At 34.7% G+C, this 8,175-nt stretch overlaps 1 pseudogene across 1 annotated transcript; it reads left to right on the top strand.

Annotated features, from left to right (window-relative positions):
* Positions 1 to 23: 23 nt before the first annotated feature.
* On the top strand, positions 24 to 5,450 carry LOC143613163 (leucine-rich repeat receptor protein kinase HPCA1-like; annotated as a pseudogene). The gene is made up of 12 exons (XR_013150067.1): positions 24 to 112; positions 211 to 282; positions 571 to 642; positions 713 to 781; positions 1,085 to 1,159; positions 1,241 to 1,312; positions 1,535 to 1,669; positions 2,170 to 2,651; positions 3,476 to 3,854; positions 4,225 to 4,445; positions 4,531 to 4,766; positions 4,868 to 5,450. The product of XR_013150067.1 is annotated as a leucine-rich repeat receptor protein kinase HPCA1-like (transcript).
* Positions 5,451 to 8,175: the final 2,725 nt, after the last annotated feature.

The following is an 8,175-nucleotide window of genomic DNA, read 5'->3' as shown; positions in this document are numbered from 1 at the left end:
TTTAGTTAGGCCTATGCTTACTTATGTTTGTTTTCAGCCATCTTGGAGGGAACAGGCTCTCGGGTGATATCCCAGAACGGCTCTTTCACTCAAATCTGGACCTAATTCATCTGTATGTTCTATTACAACAAAATTAATATTGTTGTTTAATAAAATGGAATGATCACATGACCAAGTCAACTTACTTTCTTACTTGTTACCATCACGCAGTCTACTTGAAAACAACCAGCTTACAGGCAGCATCCCTGACACACTTGGGCTTGTGAAATCGCTAGAAGTTGTGTGAGTACTAGAATTTCAAATTGTAACAAGTTAAATAGTATGAATTGTTCCATGTTACGAAAGTTTCAATAAATATTTGATTATGTTTTTAAAATTACATGACTTAAATGAAGCATATACGAAACTTAATTGGTTATAACTTATGGTATTTAATTTATAGCTAAACTTGAGTGACTTCTATAGTTAGAAAATGTGACCTACTTATATTGAAACTTGCTTATTATTTCATGATAATCTCTTTTGCCTTTTTTTTTAAATTAATGTCATTAATTCTTCATGTGATATCAGACGTCTTGATAGAAACTCTTTAACCGAGAATGTTCCATCAAACATCAACAACCTTACCGGCTTATTTGAATTGTAAGTATAAGAAGAATTTTGGCTCGATCAACGTTTTTGTTCATTTCATTATTGATAAACTTACATGTAGGTACCTCTCAAACAATCTACTGACCGGCCTTGTGCCTAATTTGACTGGTTTGGATGCCCTTTTCTATCTGTAAGTCGTAATATTTCGGTATTATTTTCATCCAACTAATTAGAACTATTGATGGAAACTTTTTATTAATATACCCAAACCGAATTGAACTTATATATAGACTCCATGGCCCGGCCATCTTGATAAACATAGACTAAACAACGCTCTAACAAGTTATCTCCTAACAACCATGATTAATGAAACAACTAAACAGACTCATAGTTGAACTTGAACTCCAGCCACTATCCATTTCACATGTGAACAAACAAGATTAGTCCAACAATCCTCGATTACACATACTGATCTGACAATGTCGCATTTCAGGGATTTAAGCAACAATACTTTTGACCCCTCGGACGTTCCTTCTTGGTTTACAACTTTACAGTCTTTGACCACACTGTAATATTCATCTTTACCATTAATATCTTTCTTTTTTGAACCAAAATGGCAGATTATTTACCTACCTGTTATGTTTTACAGAAACATGAACAGTACAAGCCTAGTAGGACAGCTGCCTGCTGAACTTTTCAGCATCCCTCAGTTACAAAACGTGTAAGTTGAGATTTTTGTCGGTTATTATAGTTATATTATTAGTAGTTTAAGTTTATCGTCACTTTTTGGTTATTGGTAGTGTATGACCATTACTAGTACGTTTTCTTCTGTTTGAGATCTATATCACTCTATGGTGGTCATGTCTTTATACTTCATATCTCTAAGAAAAAATTTATATTACTTGTTGAGATGTTTACCATTTGAAACTCATGCTTTCACCAGTGACTTAAGTGGCAACAGACTAAATGGCACCTTGGATATTGGTTCTAGCCATAGCAATCAATTACAACAGGTCGATTTGCAGAATAATCAAATTGCTGATTTCAGACAAAGGAGGCAATATAGTATTGCCGTAATGTGAGTTTTCCTCATTTTAGTTGTTATCGACAGACTTAAATTACGTGTGCTAAACCAGTGGGGTTGATGGCTTAAGGGGGTCGAACCCGAAAATTGTGACCCCAAAATACGTACGGATGTTTGAGGTTGACACAAACCCGACACATTTAACTTTAATATTTTAGTTACTTTCATATCTCTAAAGTTAGAATTTACAGCTAAACATATAAATGAGAACAACTATGTTTAAATTACAAAGGCTAATGTCAATTCTTTCAACTTTTAAATTTTATGACTTTAAAATACCAGACCATTTTAAGTTATGACATAATAACACGAGTGAAAAAGATTAACATGTTAAATGTGTCAATCCAAACCCAACCCATTTAGCAAAAGGTGTTTGCGGATTCGATCAAAAACAGACCGAACCTGATTAAAGTAAACACAGACCCATAGGTCTTGTGTTGTGTCCAAAATTTACATCCCTAATTTATGTCGATCTGTTTATGATTTGTCTGCAGACTTGTGGGAAATCCAATATGTATGGAAACAGGAACTAGAGATCCATATTGCTCCCTGCCTACAAATAACGATACTCCATACTCGACACCACTCGAAAACTGCTCGCCTATAAATTGTAGGCGCGGTCAAGCTTTAAGCCCAAATTGTAGATGTGCATTTCCCTACACCGGCAACCTTGTCTTCCGGGCTCCTTCATTCTCTGACCTTGGAAATCCGACCATTTATGAGGCTCTGAATGACCAAATGATCGATTATTTCCGAGAGACTCAACTGCCGGTTGACTCGGTTTCACTCAGGAGTCCTAGCAAAAATTTGGATGGTTATCTTGTGATCATCCTACAGCTTTTCCCATTTGCAGATGAAAGGTTCAATAGAACTGGGCTAGTTGACGTTGGGTTCTCTCTTAGTAACCAAACATTCAAGCCTAACGATACCTTCGGGACCTACTATATCCAAGCTGAAAACCATGACTTCAGTGCTGGTAATAGATTCTTTTTTACTTAGCATTTAGTGACCAATTTACTCAAACTAATTGAAGTCCATCAACTTGTAAAAAATACACGAAAAACAAATTATTATATGATGAAGCCCATCAACTTGTCTATAATGTATGCACTTGAAATTCTTAAACCATTCAAAACAAAGTGTAGTTCGATATTTCTGTAAAAGTAATGAATGACATTTTCGAAGGCCTGGTAGTTTCTTAGTGAGCCCAGCGAGGGGCGCGCCTAATTATATAAGGAGGCACCAGCTTATCACGTTAAGGGATAATTAGGGTTTAACAGATTTCTTGCCTGCCAAGTTTGGGTAACTCTATAAGCAGAACATTACTTTACCAAGTAGGGCTTGATCAAGATAGTTACTGTAATTGATTTATAAGTTATGATCCTAATTATGATAAATTGGACTTTCTCCAAATTGTGTGTTCGTTTATATTGTTCCGTGTTGTTTCAACCTTTGAATTTTATCAAATTTGATCGATCAAATTTAAAAGTTCACAGGGCGTTATCTAAAAAAAAATTCATTGCGCATTTCCAACAAGTTTAGGGACGTTAATATACAAAAACTAGTTTAGTGATATTTTACAAGTTGAGGGACTTTATTTGACAGGCTAGATTATTACTGAAATAATATTAAGTTTATAATAGTATTTATAACACATCTATTACTTGAAAAACAATATAGTTATTATCACTTTACTTGAAATAATATCAAATTTCATGTACTGCATTTTCCCAACTCTCCTTTACACAATGTATAGTTAGTTAGTCATTAATCAACCCATATGTTGGTGTGATCTCACAGGAGCATCAGGGGGTAAGACATCCAACACTGGTGCTGTTGTTGGGGCGGTGGTTGGCGGTTGTGTGCTTGCGGCGCTACTCGTAGTTGCAGGATTGTACGTATTCCGTAAAAAAGATCAAGCTGATAGAACGACTCATGAGAGCAGCCCTTTTGGTATAAATTACTATGGTCCTCGTTTTTGGATTACCTTTAAATAACCAGTAATCCGGTACTAATCGGTTTTGTATATAATGAATTTGTAGCGTTATGGGATGCAAACAATGGCAGTGGTGCAGTTCCTCAGGTGAAAAGAACAAAAGCTTTCAGTTTTGAAGAGCTTAGCAAATGCACAAACAACTTTTCAGAATTCAACAACATAGGAACTGGTGGATATGGAATGGTATGTATGTAGGCACATTGGTCATGCCAGATTAATGAATTTTAAAATGGGTTTCCATGGGTGAAAACAGATAATCTTTTGAAACAAGACAAAATGAGCCATGTTATTCCTATAATAATCTATTTTTTTATTAATAAATATATTTAAAAAAGTTTAATCAGGTAAAACAATATTCTGCTCTACTTTCGATCTATTTCCTTCACAGTTATTTATTTATTTGACCTGTTTAATAAAGATAATGCGTTCGACCTTTTTTTATATAGGTAAAAGGTTTAAAATTGATACCTTTACATGTATAAAGTTCAAAGACGACAATTACTGTTGGTGTTTCTACTTCTACATACTGAAAGAATGAGATTATTGTGTGTAGGTATACAAAGGAACTCTACCAAATGGGCAGTTGGTTGCCATCAAAAGGGCTACACGAGGATCAACACAAGGCGGGGCTTGAGTTCAAAACTGAGATTGAGCTTCTTTCAAGAGTTCATCATAGGAAGCTCGTGAGTCTTAATGGTTTCTGTTTCGATCAAGGCGAACAGATGCTAGTTTATGAGTATATTGTGAACGGTACAGTCAAAGATAGTCTTTCAGGTAACTTTATCGTCTCATTTACAACTCATCATCAAATAATCATCGGAAATTCAAGCGTGATGATCAACGCACATGATACATGCAGGGAAATCTGGATTTAGATTGGATTGGGTAAGAAGACTTCGAATAGCACTTGGAGCAGCAAGAGGATTGCAATACTTACATGATCTTGCTGATCCCCCAATCATACATAGAGATGTTAAAACAAACAATATCTTATTAGACGAACGCTTAGTTGCAAAGGTGGCAGATTTCGGGCTATCTAAGTCGCTTGGTGATGCTAATAGGACTCATGTCACCACTCAAGTCAAAGGGACAATGGTATGTGTATATGTTTTTGATAAATAGTTTGAATGTAAGTGTTAACTTTAATATCTGTATAATGCATATGATCTGAAACTATGCAATTTGGTTTGATGTAGGGTTATATGGATCCCGAGTATTATATGACAAACCAACTGACAGAGAAGAGTGATGTTTATAGCTTTGGGGTTGTACTGTTGGAGCTAATAACTGCTAGAAACCCGATCGAGAAAGGGAAGTACATTGTGAGAGAAGTGAAACAAGCAATGGACAAAAGTAAAGAGCTATACAACCTACAAGATATCCTTGACCCGACCATCGGTTTGACCACCCAACTAAAAGGTTTGGAAAGATTTGTAGACATTGCGTTACGGTGTGTAGAAGAAACAGGAGATCGAAGACCGACGATGAGTGAAGTTGTTAAAGAGATTGAGAGCATTATGGAAGTTTCGGGTCTTAACCCGAATGCTGAGTCAGCCTCAAATTCAGCTGCCTACGATTATGCGAGTAAAGGAAGTGAGCATCCTTATACTAATGATAGCCTTTTTGCTTATAGTGGTGACCATTTCCCTGCAAAATTGGATCCCAAATAGAGATACTTGCACAAGCAACTAGTTGGAATACTTGTTAAATTATCTTTTATTCTTGTAATATGAGAAATAGATACTATAGAGATTTATGTATTTAATTGAAATTGTTTTATAAGTTGCATTTGACCGTTGGGTATTAGAAAAGAAATACTTTTTTACTTCCCATATTAACAAAAAAACCATACACACTTTCACGTACCAAAAAAAATTATAAGAAAAACTCATCCATTTTACTTATTTTTCTCTAATACACCCAATTATAAACCATAATGCAATGTAATACATTTTTTTCGTCTAACTCTTTGGAGGAAGATGACCTTATTTTTGAAGCCGGAAGGATAATGGTTAACCTGTTGGTTGATCAGTTTCAAGGCAGACAAAGGCTAACAGAACAATCACCTCTTCTTCGTGATCGAGTCGCTAATGAAACTTTTGTACATCGCTATTTTAGCCCTGATCCCCTTTATGACGAACACTATTTTAGGCGTCGGTTTCGAATGAGTAGACAACTATTTATCCGTTTATCAAAATTTGTCAGATCGGTATCTTTTTTCCAACAAAGACTAGATGCAAGAGGTAGATCCGATTTCACGACTATGCAAAAATGTACAACTGGTATTTGTCAACTAGCGTATCGAATTCGTCAGACGCTTGTTCAAGCTTATGCATATCCAGTTGAAGACAAATAGAAGTACTTTACGAAGAAGGAAGAATCGGCATGAAAAGATATGGACAAGGCGTTTGGAGTTCTAAAGAAAAAAAAATTGATTTGATATCTAGGCAACTACGGATTTGGTCAATAAAGAAAATAATGGATGCCGACTGCAGTTGTATAATTCTTCACAACATGCTTCTTGAGGACCAAGGTATGGCTATTTATCAAAACTATCAAGGTGACGTCCCACGACCTCAATCAACAATCATCGATGATGAATAACTTCAGTATGTCATATATATCAAGAACCACAAGGTCCACGAAAACCTTCATCAAGAGTAGGTCGAGCATTTATGCGCTAGACATCTTGATGATCTTGTACTAGACTAGTGTTATTTGTAACTTTTAATATTTTTATTTTAAAGTAATATTAGTTAGTTTCCAAATTTACAAGAAAAAAAATAAATATATCAGAAAATTCGTTGAAGCCACCATTTGCTTGACTACAACAGGATTAGGCGGCTTCAGCAGTGGCTTTAGTGATGTCCAGTCAACGTCCAGGCAAAACTACATGACACAATATTATTGGATTAATTCAAAGGATAAATTCAATGGTAACAATAAAGTTTTATTCTAAAACATATTATGGATTTCATAAACATTATATTGTGTTCATAACCAATTATAGATAATAAATAAAACTCCAGTTCAACCATATAACATATGAAATTCTTGTTCTTTGATTATTTATATTTTAATGTGGTCTTTACAAAATGTTTTCTATTAACCCGTCTTATTTTGGTTAAATTCCTAAAATTGTCACATATGTCATAAATTATTCTTTTTATGATTAATATTATTATTTAAGAATGATCCCTGTGACGAGCAACAGAGACCCACATTATTTTCATATTATAAGTTCATAAACTATGATTACTTATTACACAATAAAATTTTAATAATAGATGGATCATCATTAAACAATAAATTTGAGTTTACAAAATTTTGAATTGTAATACAGGTTTAAGTCCAATAAATATAATTCTAAAAGGAATAAATTTGTATGTAGATCTTTGCGAACGTTTTTAAAACAAATCAGTATCATTTTGGAACAGTAAAAGTATGGATTCTTACCCCCACTCTTCATTGTTTTCATATTCAATTGATATAAATCCATTGAGTTCATATATATTTTAAAACTCCTCACGTCTTTGGATTATCAATTCACTTGGCTTTGACTGTCCGTTGGATTCCAGTTCTTATTATAACATTAGATTTAACTTTCATGTCATGCGATCGTATTATATTTAATTATACTCATTATCGCATGTTCCGAGATATGTTACAATAATATATTTGTTATGAATAAGATTATATGTATTATGATACCCTGAGTTCTGCTTCTCGTGGAGTGTCCCACGAGCATGTTGTTGCGGCATCGATAACATGTGCACCAACCGTGACGGTGAGATCAGTTCACGGCGTCTCTTAAGTACAAGTGTGGTACATATGGCTAATAGGAGGCGTATGGATCGATCCTAGGATTAATATTAAGGATATGAATAGCGGGTATGCCAACTCGCCATCTCGTGTGATAAATATGCAGGAGTAGCTACCAGTATATTGTCACATTTTATGTTCGCCCATGGGTACATCCGTATGATAAGATTTGATTTATTAAAAAGGTTAATTTTCATCATATCGTTTACCGTAAATTCAATCTAAATTACAAATTACGTAAACTAAATCATTACTTGTTTGAGCCTATCATTCCGTACTAAGCATTCGGTTCACTCCGTTAAATTTTTGTATAAAGGTGATGCAGCTGTAAAACGGAAACAAAGATCGATTCACGTTGATTCTAAGAATACCCGTGAAGAACTTCCCAAAACTACAAAATCTCACCCAAAGGTTAGGGGGGAAAATGAAGTGAAAAATCTTTATTATCAAAATTGAAGTCTGATCTTTCACATTACATGTACTGAATATAAATAGAGTTTCTAATACAAAATGGGCCCAAAAAAGGCCATGGGCCAAACACAAACCCAACAAGAAAAGTACAAAAACCGACAAAAAAACATAAAAAGGCCCATATGTCACTCCCCAACCTAAGGCGGAAATGTCGGGGCATGAGCTGATTGTCACAGCTCTCAATGTACTATCATGAAATTATAAAACGACA

The sequence above is a fragment of the Bidens hawaiensis genome, unplaced genomic scaffold (genome assembly GCF_021521415.1).
Source record: "Bidens hawaiensis isolate Kalapana, Puna unplaced genomic scaffold, B.hawaiensis_p1.1 tig00036766_1, whole genome shotgun sequence".
NCBI lineage: Eukaryota > Viridiplantae > Streptophyta > Magnoliopsida > Asterales > Asteraceae > Bidens > Bidens hawaiensis.
This window is presented reverse-complemented; position numbering and strand designations above follow the sequence as displayed.